The 15,688-nt window shown below is 49.2% G+C and overlaps 1 pseudogene; it reads left to right on the top strand.

Annotated features, from left to right (window-relative positions):
- Window positions 1–450: 450 nt before the first annotated feature.
- Window positions 451–14,647, top strand: LOC102946196 (annotated as a pseudogene).
- Window positions 14,648–15,688: the final 1,041 nt, after the last annotated feature.

Here is a 15,688-nt window from a genome sequence, read left to right as displayed (position 1 = left end):
AGCGTTCGTTCTGGCTTACCCAGGCGCGAAGGTCTGGCGGTAGTCCTCTCATGTACCGGTCGATGACCTGAACCTCTAGTATCTCCTCTGGACTCCGGGACTCAGTTCGTAACCACTTTCGTGCGAGATGGATGATATCAAACAATTGGGACAGCGGGGTTTTGTTTTCCTGGTAACTTCACTCGTGATACCGCTGGGCTCCGCACTGCGGTCGTTACCCCAGATCTGGCCAGGATCTCTGCTTTCAGCTGGGGGTAGTCTTCAGGCAGATCATAGTAGGCCTTCTGGGCCTCCCCACACAGGAATGGGGTGAGGATGCCAGACCACTGATCTCAAGGCCAGGCCTCCGGGTAGGGCTGTCCTCTCAAAGGCCAGGAGATATACCTCTATGTCATCCTCCCCCATCATTTTCTGCAGGCAATTGCTGGCCCGTATGATCCACGTCCCATCATGGCCGTGGTTCATCTCCGTAAGGGCCTTTAAATGATTTACCAGTTCCCGCAACATAGCCCGGTCTTGAGCAGCCTGGTCCATCAGCAGGCGATTAGTCTCTTGCTGCAGCCACACTGCCTCCTGTTGGGCGGCTGCCTGGACACGGGTAGCCTCCTGCTGGGCAGCCGTGGCTTGTATCAATGCCCTCCTTTCCCTTTTCGACTTTCTACCCTGTCTGGGAGTGGAGAACAAATCACACAACCAGTGATCAGGTGTTCTGGAACCTTCCCTGTTACCTTATCCAGGGGAAAGGAACCTACTTAACCTGGGGCTGATATATCCGCCTTCTGTCACTCTCCTGTAGCCATCTGGCCGGACCCTGTCACACCACAAAGGAAGATTTTAAGTGATTATAAGTCAAAGCGCAACAAGTCAGATTTGGTCAAATGAAATAAAAGCAAAATGCATTCTAAGCTGATCTTAACACTTTCAGTGCCCTTACAAACATAGATGCTTCTCACCACAGGCTGGCTGTTGCCCTTCAGCCAGGCTCTCCCCTTTGAGCAACGCTTCAGTCACTTGGTGGTGATGTCTGTAGGTGGAGGTGGAAAAGAGAGGAAGAGCATGGCAAAGGTGTCTCCCTTTTATCATGTTCTTTCTTCCCTCTTGGCTTTGCCCCTCCACTTCAGGTGAGCATGACCTCATCGTAGTCCCAAACTATCCAAAGGAAGGGGGGTGACTCACTCGAGAGTCCAACAGATCCTTTGTTGCTGCCTAGGCCAGTGTCCTTTGTTGCTGTGAGGCTGGGCTGGGTTTGTCCCATACATGCCCTGATGAGGTGTGAACTGTTCCTGGTGAGTTTTGCCTGGGCTTGTTTTAAGCCATGAGGACACATTTTCAGCCTCATAACTATATACATGAAATTACAACCTATAACATTACTATAACAACAATGCTCAGTGCATCATGAGCCTTCCAAAGACACCTGACATGACAAACTTTGCATGAGGGGGTGAGAGAACCTGGATTTGTGCAGGAAATGGCCCACCTTGATTATCATACACTTTGTGAAGAGAGTGGTCACTTTGGATGGGCTATTACCAGCAGGAGAGTGAGTTTGTGTGTGTGTGGGGGGGGGGGGGCGGAGGGTGAGAAAACCTGGATTTGTGCTGGAAATGGCCCAACTTGATGATCACTTTAGATAAGCTATTACCAGCAGGAGAGTGGGGTGGGAGGAGGTATTGTTTCATGGTCTCTGTGTATATAATGTCTTCTGCAGTTTCCACAGTATGCATCCGATGAAGTGAGCTGTAGCTCACGAAAGCTCATGCTCAAATAAATTGGTTAGTCTCTAAGGTGCCACAAGTACTCCTTTTCTTTTTGCAAACTTTGCATTGGATACCACACAATCATATCATAAGGATGAACATGGGGGTGCAGGGTGTTCCCTTGAGATACAGTGTCACAGGGTGGTTAAACACTGGAATAAATTGCCTAGGGAGGTTGTGGAACCTCCATCATCGGAGACTTTTAAGAGCAGGTTAGACAAACACCTGTCAGGGATGGTCTAGGTAATATTTAGTCCTGTCCTGAGTGCAGGGGACTGGACTAGATGACCTCTCAAGGTCCCTTCCAGTCTTACAATTCCGTGATTAACGCCACTTAACTTTGCCTCTAAATAAACCAGAGCCTGATAAGTAGGGCCCTACCAAATTCACAGTCTGTTTTGGTCAATTTCATGGTCATAGGATTTTAAAAATCATACATTTCATGATTTCAGATATTTAAATCTGAAATTTCATGGTGTTTTAACTGTAGGAGTCCTGACCCAAAAGGGCCTGTGGGGAGGGGGGGGGGGTCACAAGGTTATTTTAGGGGAACCGCAGTATTGCCACACTTCTGCTCTGCGGCTGGGGGCGGCGCTGCCTTCAGAACTGGGTGGCCGGAGAGCCGCGGCTGCTAGCCAGGAGCCCAGCTCTGAAGGCAGCGCCACCGCCAGCCGCAGCGCAGAAGTAAGGGTGGCATGGTATAGTATTGCCACCCTACCCTTACTTCTGCACTGCTGCCTGCAGAGCTGGGCCCTCGGCCAGCAGCCACCACGCTCCAGCCGCACAGCTCTGAAGGCAGCAGCGCAGAAGTACGGGTGGCATGCATGGGCGGCGGGTACAATAGGTCATGGGAGGCTCTACTTCCCCCGGCGCTGCTGCAGCCACGGGACCCCTGGTTGCGGGTTTGGTGGTGAAGTTTTTGCTTTATTATGCCCCATACTGCCTCCTCGGCCACCCCAGACCCTGCATGGGGCATATCAAAAGCATCTTCTAACAGACGCTTTTCCCTGGGGCGGGGAGACCAGTCCGGGGCTCTGCCAGGCGGCGGCAGTGGGGGGGCCTTGGGGCTGCGGCTGGCCCAGGACTCCTGCGGCCGAGGGGGGGCACGCTTCTCTGGGGCTGGGGGGGCGGGGCCTTGTGGCTCCAGCCACAGGGGGGAGGAAGGAGTCTCAGGGCTCTGGCTGTGGGGAGGGCATGGGCAGAAGGGACGGAGCCGGGGGATAGCCTCCCCAAAGGCAGCGAAGGAGGCAGCTGCCCTCCACATGCAGAGGACCAGCGAAGCTATACCAGCGAAGTCTGAAGAAAGAGGCTGCTTGAGGGACCTGGACTGCAATGAAGGATAAATGCTGGTCAGTTTCCTAAGGCCAGCAAGGGCTGGAGCTGGAGGAGCCTGTGCTGCATGCTTGGAAATTCAGAATTTAGTGCAGACACCCTGTCAACACAAGGCAAACCTAGAGGACGACACCTCCAAATTTCAGTTAAGCTGGAGTTCTAGGATAAGCAGTGGTCAGTGATCAGGTTTGTGCTGGAGACCTGCAAGGAGAAAGCAGGGAGACATTTGACAGATTCACATGCAAGAAGGAGATTGCAAATGTTTGCAGGCCCCTTGGCTGAGCAGTGCTAAATGGGACTCTCAGAGCAACCACTATTCAGTAGAGCGCCAGAAACTAAAGACTGGAGCCAGATTCTCCACCACCATGCATCTCATTCTTCTGATTATTTTACATGACACTAGCACCTACAGGTTGAGCCAAGATCAGGGCCCTATTGCGCTAGGCGCTGTACATACAGATAGAAAGAGAACTTACCTTTATGGGCTTACAGTCTAAACAGGCAATTCAGACGAAGAGTGAGAGAAAAGAAGGATCATTATGTATAGATGTGGAACAGAGAGATGAAGTGACTTGCCTGAAGTCAGAGAAGGAGTCGACAGATTTTGCAAATCATTGGCCAAATTCAATTATCAGCATCCAAACTATGATTCAAGTGCTACTCTGCATCTAACCTGAGCCCCAGAGGGGCACATGCAAGAGACACTCCTGGGGCTGAGGGTGAAAGTTGGGCTAGAGAAAGGATGGTTTTGTGATTAAGGTGTCACAATAATACAAAGAAGTAATCATAACAAACAACAATAATAAGTGGATTAAAGAAAAGCATGACTCAAGGATCCGACAGGCTAATAGGGGAGTATTATAAGACACGTCCAAAACTTCTAGCATTTCAGCAACCCACTGATAGAGAAGCAAGTGGTATGAACGCACTGCTGCCAAACTCTGCTTGGCACCAGTTTTAATTCACAAACCGCACAGGGAGGGATGGAATTCTCAATTACAAACCCCGTCCGTCCTGCCTGGATTACAAAACTGTAGCTAAACAGTCAGCCAGAATGTGCAGGAAATGAGCTGAAGAAAGAATCCTGAGACTTCCTGGTCTTATCCCGCAGCAGAATCCTGATGAAGGGGACTTCACAGCCAGGAATACCGTCCACACTATTTACTGTATTTTATGTAGGAGGGAAAGTATTGGGAAAGCCCCACTCAGAGGACACAGAGAGAATGTGCTCTAATCACATAGAAGAAGAGATCTGATAGTTTGATTGCTGTGCTTGACAGAACTGCAGGACCAGTGGATGAAGAGGAAGTGGTCAATGGGATATAACTGGCTTTCGATAAAGCATTTGAAACTGTCTCAAGAAATCTGACTCTCAAAACTAATTCAAATTGGCTTGGGTAGGGACACAGCCACGTGCACTGAAAATTGGTCAATTGTAAATAAGGAAGAAATAGGGCATGAGGTTGTGGGGTCTGTCTAATGGGACACGTTATGGTTTGATGCGAGGCTCAGACTTATTGTAAACAGCTTCATTAATAATCTGGAAGAGAAGAAAAGAGCCAGTGCAAATTTGGGGATGTCTACGGGAAGCCATGTTGTCAGAGAGTAGAGAGGTAACCGTACCTCCCTCAGGGGCTCTACAGAAGCTTAGCGCATGAGTAACTTTACTGACCTGAATAGACTCGTTGCATAAGGGTCAGCAGGATCAGGCCTTAGGGTTCTCCTTTTGGCTCTGGGCATCTTGCCTCCAGAAAGGGACTGACCAACTGGGGAGGAATTCAGAGAACAGCAGCCAACCCGACCAGGGAGGTGGAGGGATCAACCCATGAGTAAAGACTAAAAGAGCTAAACACAGATTGCTGGCCTAAGGGATGTCTGAGGGAGGACACAATGGCAGAGGGGTTCACACAAAGCGAGGGGGATATGTTTGTAAAGGTGGGATATGGCAGAAATGTCATAAAATAAAGAAAGAGAAAAGTCAGCTAGGGAGACCGCCTGATAGTGAGATGTCTCAGATTCTTGGTGACAGGGGAGCCCCATCACTTGGGACACAAAGGCATGAAACCCTGGAAAATGGCCTGTCGGGAGCAGTCCAGCGTGTGCTTATCCACTGTCACTGCACTGTACATTCCCTTGGATTTATGAGTGGTACCATCAGAAACAGCGTCCAGTGGCTGCCAATTGGCTCGAGAGGAATTTCGGACTGAGAGTGGATGGGTAAAGCTCTGGCTATCTGGACTTCATAGGTGTATGTCTTCAGATGACATAAATCAGCATAGATCTGTGAAAGCCAATGGCAATTTATAGCAGCTGAGGACCTGGCCCAACAGAATTAAGACATGTACCCCAGCCTTCCCCAACAGAGGCCCCTGGCCACCCTCCTCCCCCACCCCCCATCGTGCATTATTTAGCAATTGGTGCACACAATTTCAGCAATTTAAATTAAAAATCCCTCCTTTTGCCCTGACCGATCTCCCCTCTGTGCCTGCCCTGGCAGGGTGGCCAATGGAAATATCCTGCAGATGGAGGGAGAAAAGCCACTGGTTAAGGCAGGACCGGAGCAGGCAGCCAATGAGGCACTAGCCCATACAGAGGAGGGACAGGGCTGCCCACCCAGCTTGCACTGAATCCCACAGGGCACAGGATGGAAACCTGCCTGAAAGTCCTGCTGATCGTCGGGGTGGTGTCATGGGGTCCCCGGGCGATGCTCTGGAACTGCTCCCTATGAAACCAGTCAGGACTCTGGGGAAGTCTCCTTTCTGTGAGCAGACTGTCTTCAGGACACAAAGCTCACACAGCTTCCACCCTCCTAGGTCTGACCTCGGAGCATTCAGCATCTTCTGCCCCTCCGTGTGCTTCCCCCAGAGGGTCCGCCCAGGTGGGGTCCTGGGGAAGCCAGAGGGTCCTGCCCCCCAACTCCGCAGTCAGACGTGACTCTCAGCCAGCCAGTAAAACAGAAGGTTTATTAGACGACAGGAACATGGTCTAAACCAGAGCTTGTTGGTGCAGAGAACAGGACCCCTCAGCTGGGTCCATTTTGGGGCGCAGTGAGCCAGACAACCACGTCTGCACTTCACTCCATGTCCCAGCCAGCCCCAAACTGAAACTCCCTCCAGCCCCTCCTCCTCTGGGCTTTGTCCCTTTCCCAGGCCAGGAGGTCACCTGATCCCTTTGTTCTCCAACCCTTTAGCTCTCACCTTGCAGGGGGGAAGGGCCCAGGCCATCAGTTGCCAGGAAACAGGGTGTCGGCCATTCTCTGTGTCCAGACCCCTGCACACACCTGCCCTCTAGGGCTCTGCAACGATCATACACCCTTATCCCACCACCTAGATACTTAAGAACTGCATAGGGGAAACTGAGGCACCCCCCACACTATTCAGAGGAAACCTTAAGAACAGTCCCACTTTGTCACAGGTGGTCACAGCACCCCCGTGCCATCATCACTCCCTCTGCCAACTGTCAAAGTCAGATTCAGGACTCACATAATTTGTCAGCCCACTCTGTTTATTAGCAAAGCGCTTTGCCAATGCACCCAGATATGTGAGCCCCTCTCTGAGGCTCAAGATAACTTATTTATACAGCTAAGCCAAAGCCAATTTAACATAAGAGACAAAAGGAAGCAGAAACTGACAAATATACGTACATATCTTACTTGCATACTAAGGTTTACCAATCTCCTAGCTCAGTAGGAGCTCTAAATTAATTAGTTTGAGGACCCATTGTCTCACACTCCTTAATGTTTCTCTTCCTGACAACTATATTTCAACAAACCCTTCAAGTAGCATTTCTTTAATGAATTATAATTTCAATATAATTCATTCTACTTTCACACAACCCATGAGGGTCTCTTTCCCCCTCCATTGGCATTTACAAGCAAGAGCCAGGCACAACACTGGCCTGTCAGTTCCTGGAAGCTGAGCCGCAGCCAGACTGTGTGAGTGACCTGGGGATCCCTTTCTGTCCTGTGTATATTCCATGCTGCTTGAACTCATAGGGCAGGTCAACGGGGAATCGCTGCCCTCTGATGCTAGACTCCTGTACCTAGTCTGCACCCTGGTTGTTATTATCCTTGGCTGATTTCTGGAGGTGCTCACTATGGGCTAGGTAGTTTCTAAACACACATACAAAACAGTCCCTGCTGTGAGACACTCACAATCCAAGTAGGCAGAGGTTAAGGGAAAGGGATTAACAAGAGGCAATATATACCCATCAGTTCAATTCACTGTAAGCAGCAGAGCTGATGTGGATATTAAAGAAGGCTGTATGGCTTGTCCACACATGTAAAATAGTCTGGAATAAATTAGGGTGTCAATTTAAAGTGGAATAGTGATTCTGGAATAACTCTGTTGGACTCTGGTTTAGCTTAGTCCACTTCCAAAGTGGATTAGGCTAGTTTGGAAAAAGACACTCCTACAGCAGAATAAGAGTAGCCGACATGTGGAGTAATTCAGACTGAGCACAGATATGAACCTGGTCTTCTATGTCCCAGCTCTAACCACTGGGCTCTTAGCTATGCTGGGGTGGGGCACTCTTACTCACTTTTTTGCAAAACAAAATTAAAGGTTTTGTTTTTATTTGACAAGGGAAAGAAAACAACTGTCCAAATCTCAACATTTTTCACAAAATTGAACAGTTGTTTTCCAGCCAGCCCTCCACAGAACCTCCCTCTTCTGTGCCTCTCCTCACAGCCACATCACTGTTAGCGCAAGAACCTTCTTCTCTGCAGCTTCTGTAATTTGGACCAACCTTCCTGCATCTCCCTATCAATCAGATACTTTGCATGCAGCTTCCAAATACACTTAGTTCCTCCACTTTACCAGTGATTCTCATTATGGGCTAATTTCCCTGTTGGTATAAAGGCCTGTATATCCATTAACTTTAACAGCTGTTCTCATTTACATGAGCTGAGGATCATGAGCTGATTTCAATTAGGAAGCCTATTTTGGTAAATTTGCAGCAGGATGATCACTAGCACAGGGGGTGCAGTGAGATATCTACCTAGCAGTGGGTTTGCCTGCCAGAGAGCCATAAGGGCTGTTGTCCTCAAGAAACTGGAAGTGAACATGGGATGTGCAGCCTATACAGAGGATTTCATCAGTTCTGAGTTCCCACCTCTGCTTGCATTAGCATATTTGCCAACAGATATTTTCCGCAGAAGGAAGCGACAGCTTATGGGAAAAACCCAAGTGCACAAAGAACAAATTTCCCAAGGTCAGAGTAACAAACAGGGGGTATCCTAGTGGGGTGATAGGATGGCCCTTCCCAGCACTGGATGGAGAAAGGCTTCCTGGTCATGTTGGTGGGTCACTGTGGCCACAGCAGCCACCACTTCCACTGCTTAGCAGCAGACGCTGAGCTGAGGGAGAAGACAGCCTTTCGGTTTGTCTTTTTCACCTTTTAAGCTCTTCTCCCTGATTTGATGTTCAGTCCATCACTTAAATTAAGATGAAGTTTTGTTTTTATCCCAAGGGAAACCATGTGAGCAAAAAGGGCACAAGTCAGCAAGGGCCTGATCCAAAGCCTGTTGAAATCAGTGGGAGTCTGGCCAGCGACTTCAATGAGCTTTAGATCAAGCCTCGAGACCTTGAAGGTTCAAATCTCCTGCAGTGCCCACATGGTGCAATTAGAGATGCGTCCGCAGTCAGATCTGTGAGTGGAGCCCCTCCCGGTGCAGGTCTGTCTGTGTCTGGCCCACAGAGTACAGGAACTGAGCATGAAGGGCTAGTTCTTCAAGGGGACTGTTACTTGGGTGAGAAAGGATGGTAAATTATGCAGTGGCTGGGGTTCAGGACTAGCACAGTGGATTAGGGAGAGACTCAGAGGAAAGTAGGTGCATCCAACTGGAATAAAACTGAAAATAAATAAAATAAAGCTCAGGGTAATCTAGGTGAACATGCGGGGGGAAAATCTGAAGAGTGAAGTTCATTAGGCTGGAGGTTTTTGCAAAAAAAAATTGAAATGCCTTGGTTTTGTTTCAATATGGAATGAAAAAACATACAAAACTTTGATTTTTGTGTGAAATGCAATTCTAGTTTTCCAGCCAGCTATAATTATTAACCCCCTTGTAGATGGGAAAACCGAAGCCCAGAGGGATACCTTGCAACCAAAATGAGCTTATAATATAGGCTCTCTGGATGAGGGGAAAGCGGTGGATGTGTTGTTCCTTGACGTAAGCAAAGCTTTTGACACGGTCTCCCACAGTATTCTTGCCAGCAAGTTAAAGAAGTATGGGCTAGATGAATGGACTATAAGGTGGACAGAAAGTTGGCTAGATTGTCGGGCTCAATGGGTAGTGATCAATGGCTCCGTGTCTAGTTGGCAGCCGGTATCAAGTGGAGTGCCCCAAGGGTCGGTCCTCGGGCCGGTTTTGTTCAATATCTTCATAAATGATCTGGAGGATGGTGTGGATTGCACCCTCAGCAAGTTTGCAGAGGACACGAAACTGGGAGGAGAGGTAGATACGCTGGAGGGTAGGGATAGGATACAGAGGGCCCTAGACAAATTAGAGGATTGGGCCAAAAGAAATCTGAGGAGGTTCAACAAGGACAAGTGCAGAGTCCTGCACTTAGGCTGGAAGAATCCCATGCACCGCTACAGACTAGGGACCGAATGGCTCGGCAGCGGTTCTGCAGAAAAGGACCTAGGGGTTACATGGACGAGAAGCTGGATATGAGTCAACAGTGTGCCCTTGTTGCCAAGAAGGCCAATGGCATTTTGGGATGTATAAGTAGAGGCATTGCCAGCAGATCGAGGGACGTGATCGTTCCCCTCTATTCGACATTGGTGAGGCCTCATCTGGAGTACTGTGTCCAGTTTTGGGCCCCACACTACAAGAAGGATGTGGAAAAATTGGAGAGAGTCCAGCGGAGGGCAACAAAAATGATTAGGGGACTGGAACACATGACTTATAGGGAGAGGCTGAGGGAACTGGGATTGTTTAGTCTGGGGAAGAGAAGAATGAGGGGGGATTTGATAGCTGCTTTCAACTACCTGAAAGGGGGTTCCAAAGAGGATGGATCTAGACTGTTCTCAGTGGTAGCTGATGACAGAACGAGGAGTAATGGTCTCAAATTGCAGTGGGGGAGGTTTAGGTTGGATATTAGGAAAAACTTTTTCACTAGGAGGGTGGTGAAACACTGGAATGCGTTACCTAGGGAGGTGGTGGAATCTCCTTCCTTAGATATTTTTAAGGTCAGGCTTGAAAAAGCCCTGGCTGGGATGATTTAGTTGGGGATTGGTCCTGCTTTGAGCAGGGGGTTGGACTAGATGACCTCCTGAGGTCCCTTCCAACCCTGATATTCTATGATTCTATATCAAATGTTCTTATACTAATGTAATTTTTCATCAATGGCCTATTCACTTGCTCCGATGTTGATTGCAAAAGTTTCCAGAGTCATTTTTTTATCTTCAGTTCAAGTTTTATCTTCAGTTCAAGTAAAACGCTGCTCCTCCTTTGAAGAATGGGAGTGCCCCAACATGCCAACCCCTTGCTCAGCAGAGCAGCTCTCTCTGCGTATGCAGAGTCAGAGCTGTCAGCTTTGGGCCAAGATTTTGAAAGAGACGAGTGATTTCCAAGACCCAACTTGTTGAGCTCCCACCCTCTGAGAAACAGGCCCCTTTAAGGAGGCTCAGATTGGGCACCCAAAAACTCAAAGCACCCAAAATCACCAGCCACTTTCTAAAACCTTGGTCTATGGCTAACAAAAGTACTTTCTATTTTTTACTCCTCTTAGCTCTTCAGAGACTGTAATCTCTTTAAGGCAAGGGCCTTCTCTTCAGGTTTTCAACAGTGCTTAGCACAGTGGGGTTCTGGTGCTGCTCGGGGCCTCCAGGATGATGATGTGCCATAAAATAAAGATAATTATAAAAGCCAAAGTGGAGCCTGGTGCCTTGTTGTTGACCACAAGCATTTATTTTGCTTTTTCTTGAATTTCTTCTTAGCACACATCTTCTAAAACTATCCAACCGCTGATGTTCTCCATTAAAGAGACAGTGTGCCTGGCATCAGAGAAATGCAACATCAACTAATGTGAATTCAAACCAGACAGAGTAAGGAACTCTGGGTGCGTGGAGACATCTACACCTCTCGTCTATCTCATTGAATGCACAGCTACACGTTGAGATGACCGATAGGCTCTATCAGGTCTCCAAGCCCAATATGGGCCCATAAGTGAGATTGCATGAACTACAGTGCAATGACCATGGGCAAAGGGGCCAGTGTGACATCAGTGCATCCCAAAGTTCCACTTATGCCCTATTTTGAGTACTTTGATGGGGTTGGGCTGACCACCTGCACCAGGGTGCACGTCACCCGGAGTGCTCCAAGTGTCCTAGGCATTGTGCAGAGAAGTATGGAGATAAGGATTCTGCACAGAACAGCTTATTCTAAACAGCCATTATAAGAGATAGATGAGAGAAGGTAGAAGTGAGATGCTGAAAGAGGCAAAAGCTGAATCATGTCCGACATGTGTCTTGTAGCATCTCATCTTCTGTTTGATTTTTTTGTTCCAGCTCTGTTTGGTCATCATTTAAACTAACATTTCTTACGACTGAGTCTCAAGCAGAGAACGGAAGGAAAGAAGGATGGTATGGTACAGTGCCTTTCCTACTGTACTCTGATTACAGATCCTGACACCCACACCTTGAATACTGTGTGAAGTTCTGGTTGCCCCATCTCAAAAAAGATACTTTAAAATTGGCCAGATACAGAGAAGGGCAACAAAAATGATAAAGGGTCCGAAACAGCTTCTATAGGAGAGATTAGAAAGACTGGGATTTTTCAACTCAGAAAAAAGATGACTCGGGGGAATATGAGAGAGGTCTATAAAATCTTGACTGGTGTGGAGAAAGTGAATAAGGACGTGTTATAACATAAGAGCCAGGGGTCACCCAACGAAAATTAATAGGCAGCAGGTTTGAAACAAACAAAAGGCAGCACTTCTTCACACAGCGCACAGTTAACCTGTGGAACTCATTGCCAAGAGATGTCGTGAAGGCCAGACTACAACTGGATTGAAAAAAGAATTAGATAAATTGACGGAAGATAGGCTATTAGCCAAGATGGTCGTGGATGCAGCCCCATGATCTGGGTGTCCCTAAGCCTCTCACTGCCAGATGCTGGGGCTGGATCACTCGATAATTACCCTGTTCTGTTCATTCCCTTTGAAACATTTGGCATTGGCCACTGTCGGAAGACAGGATACTGGGCTAGACGGACCATTGGTCTGACCCAGTGTGGCCACTCTTACCCATGTTATAAACAATGTGCGCTCATGTTATAGCAGGAGGTGAATATCAAAAGTGGGGAAGGTCTGGCTGGGATCAGCTTCCCATGGTACAAATGCTGATCCAAAGTTACCAGAGTTTTCTTGCCGTGGGAATCTCACCGAGAACAGTTTCCGTCAGTCCCTCGAGTTCTTCTACTGCTGAGGTCTCTTTTCTCTCCCTTGCAGCTGGTCAAAGACTGCTCTGGATTCTTCTCCACTGAACAGGACCCTGCTTCCGTCATTATCAAATGCGACGAGGCGTCTGAGGAGGTGAGTGACCTAGACGGCCTCCTCTCTGCTCACAGCTCGGCTGAGGCAGGGCTAAGGTTTCCCTCGCTGAGATCCTGGCCAGGTATTTCACACTGCACAAGTGTTCCCAGGACAAGTGTCTGGCTCATCTGCTGGCAGTGAGCTGGCAAAGGCCTCCTGCCCCATGAGCCTAGGGATGGAACCCTACAGCCGCCAGCAGAACCGCTGGGAGCAAATTCTAATCTCCCTGGATACATAAGAAACCTAAAGCTCCAGACGGTGCCTGGGAGCGGGGCAAGGGCAGGGGGCTCTGGGGAGGATCCTCACCACCTGCCTTTGTCTGGCAGTGACATTTACAAACGTTGTATGATGCAGACACTGAATGGCCCCTGGTCCCACACACCAGACAAAAGGCCCCAGCATGGCCCTTCCTTCTTACCCTAGAGTAGGGACCTGCCCAGGGTGGGCGTAAGGGTTACAGACAGTAAAGGGGGAGGGGATAAGGGCTGAGTCTATAATCCTGTGCCTTCAATGGCACCACCCTAGCACACTGTCCCCCCAGCAGGCAAGCTCCTGCCCCTCCCTCAGAGCCACAGAGCGATGTCACCCCCTGTCCAAGAGCCCAGTAGCAATATTTACTCCTGAAGGCTACTCCTCTCCCTGCCTAGGCCCACGATGATGTTGGTTGCTCTCTGGAGAGGCCGTGTGTATCGGGGAATCAGACGACATGGGTTCTAATCTCTGCTCTGTCACTGACCCGCTGTGTGACCTTGGGCAAGTCACGCTGTCGCCTCTCTTTCTAGACGTTAGTCTCCTTAGTGCAGATACTCTCTGCCGCTGTGTGTGTAGATACTGCACCTTGCATGATGGGGCCTCTAGGCATTATTAATAATAATAATAATAATAATAATAAATAAAGCACAAGAGAGACACAACAAACTAACATTTCTAGAACTTTTGGAGCCAGTATCAGCCTGCATGGAGATGCTTACCCTTCTGTGCTCTTTTCCTTCTAGCCTAGACCCACTACAAGGCATAGAGCTAAAAATTCTTTACAGAAGTTGGTAACTGCCATGTCCTTCTGTCCGGCCTTGATAAACGCGATCTTGCCCCACTAATATCCATTTAGATGCTGTGGCTAAGCTCATTTTCCTAGCCTGTCTCTTTGACCACGCCACCCTCCTCTTTGAATCCCTTCACTGCCTCTCCTTCCAGGGCGAGATTAACTCTCCTGTGGGCTTGGGGCTATTAGATTTTGTGGGGCCCCTGTGTACAAGTCTTTTTCCTGGGAGGCAGTTTGGTGCAGGAGGAGGCTGGGGCAGGGGATTGGGGTGCAGGAGGGAGGTGTGAGGGAGTTTGCGTGCAGGAGGGGGCTCCGGGCTGGGGCAGGAGATTGGGGTGCAGGAGGGGGTGTGGGGTCTGGGAGGGAGTTTGGGTGCAGGAGGGGATTCTGACCTGGGGCAGGGGGTTGGGGTGGAGGGGGGGGTGCGAGGTGCAGGCTCCGGCCGGGAGACGCTTACCACAAGTGTCTCCCAGCCGGCGGAGCAGCAGGGCTCAGGCTGTCTGTCTGCCGTAGCCCCACACTGCTCCCAGAAGCGGCTGGCTGCTGGCACGTTCCTGCGGCCCCTGAGGGGAGGGGGGCAGCCACAGAGACATGCCAGCAGCCAGCCGCTTCTGGGAGTGGTGTGGGGCCACGGCATGCAGACAGCCTGCCTGAGCACCCCTTTTAGCAGCCCAGAGATTGCTGCCTGTGATTTATTTTTGCGAGGCCCCCTTGAGCCAGGGCCCTGGTCTGCAGCCTGTAAAGCCCCTGCCTTAATCCGGCCCTTCTCCCTTCTCTATCGCTTCAAACATGAGCTGCTTGTTTTCATTTTCAACTCCCTTCATGGTCGATTCCCACCCTCCCTATCCTCTTCTCATTCGTTACCGAGCTGCCGCTGCTCGCCTTTGGTGAGCCCATGCTGCTAGCCTCCATTGCCGACGTATTGCCTTCCTGCTCTCTCCCAGGCTGCTCCAGGCACTCGTGAGATGGCCGCATAAACATCTGCCAGGCCACCTCATAATCCATCTGCAGCTCGCACCTCAAAACTCTCCTTTGCAGTGATGCCTACGAAAAACAGCTAGGCTGCCAATGTGCTGAAACCTCTACCTACCATGCTGACGAGTAGTGTCCCATTGTTTCCTCGTCTGTCTGTCTCCAGCTGTTGTCCCTTGTCTTGTTCTTAGACTGCAAGCTCCTTGGGGCAGGGACCATCTGGCTGTTCTGTGTTTGTAAGGCGCCTAGCACAATGGGGTCCTGGTCCACGACTAGGTCTCCTTGGTGCTACGGCCACACAAATTATGCTCAAATAAATTGGTTAGTCTCTAAGGTGCCACAAGTCCTCCTTTTCTTTTTGCGAATACAGACTAACACGGCTGTTACTCTGAAACCTGTCATTATGCAAGGCACTGCATTTAGCCGTATGGAGTGGAAATCTATCAACTGCATGAAAAAACTTGTATAGATACAGACAACATAGGTATCGTTTCATGGTCTCTGTGTATATAATATCTTCTGCAGTTTCCACAGTATGCATCCGATGAAGTGAGCTGTAGCTCACGAAAGCTTATGCTCAAATAAATTGGTTAGTCTCTAAGGTGCCACAAGTACTCCTTTTCTTTTTGCGAATACAGACTAACATGGCTGTTACTCTGAAACCTGTCAATAATAATAATGAGCACGTAAAGAAATTACTAGCTCTGGGTTTAACGTACTCCAGCAAGGAGGGACTGACGGCATCCCATGTTAAAGGCTTGAGGATGCTCCAGGCTCTGTGCAGACCCTCTAGCGTGGGGTAAATTTCAGCCTAAAGAACAAGCTGGAGCTGCCCCAAGGTTTCTCCCTACCAGATACACCCACTATAGATCAGGCACCTAGCACAGCTTTGAGCAAACCCCACAGCTCCCTTCCCATCTCCCCAGACACACAGATCAGCAAAAGGAACCAAATCCCATAGCAGGGTCATTAAAGGTACAAATTCCATCACATTGAAAACACTGAGGCTGTTCGGTCTGACACCAAAAATGATTCTGCCACCCTTT

Source organism: Chelonia mydas, chromosome 2 (assembly GCF_015237465.2).
Source record: "Chelonia mydas isolate rCheMyd1 chromosome 2, rCheMyd1.pri.v2, whole genome shotgun sequence".
NCBI classification, from domain to species: Eukaryota; Metazoa; Chordata; order Testudines; family Cheloniidae; genus Chelonia; species Chelonia mydas.
Note: the sequence above shows the minus strand (reverse complement) of the source record. Positions and strands in the feature narration are given on the sequence as shown.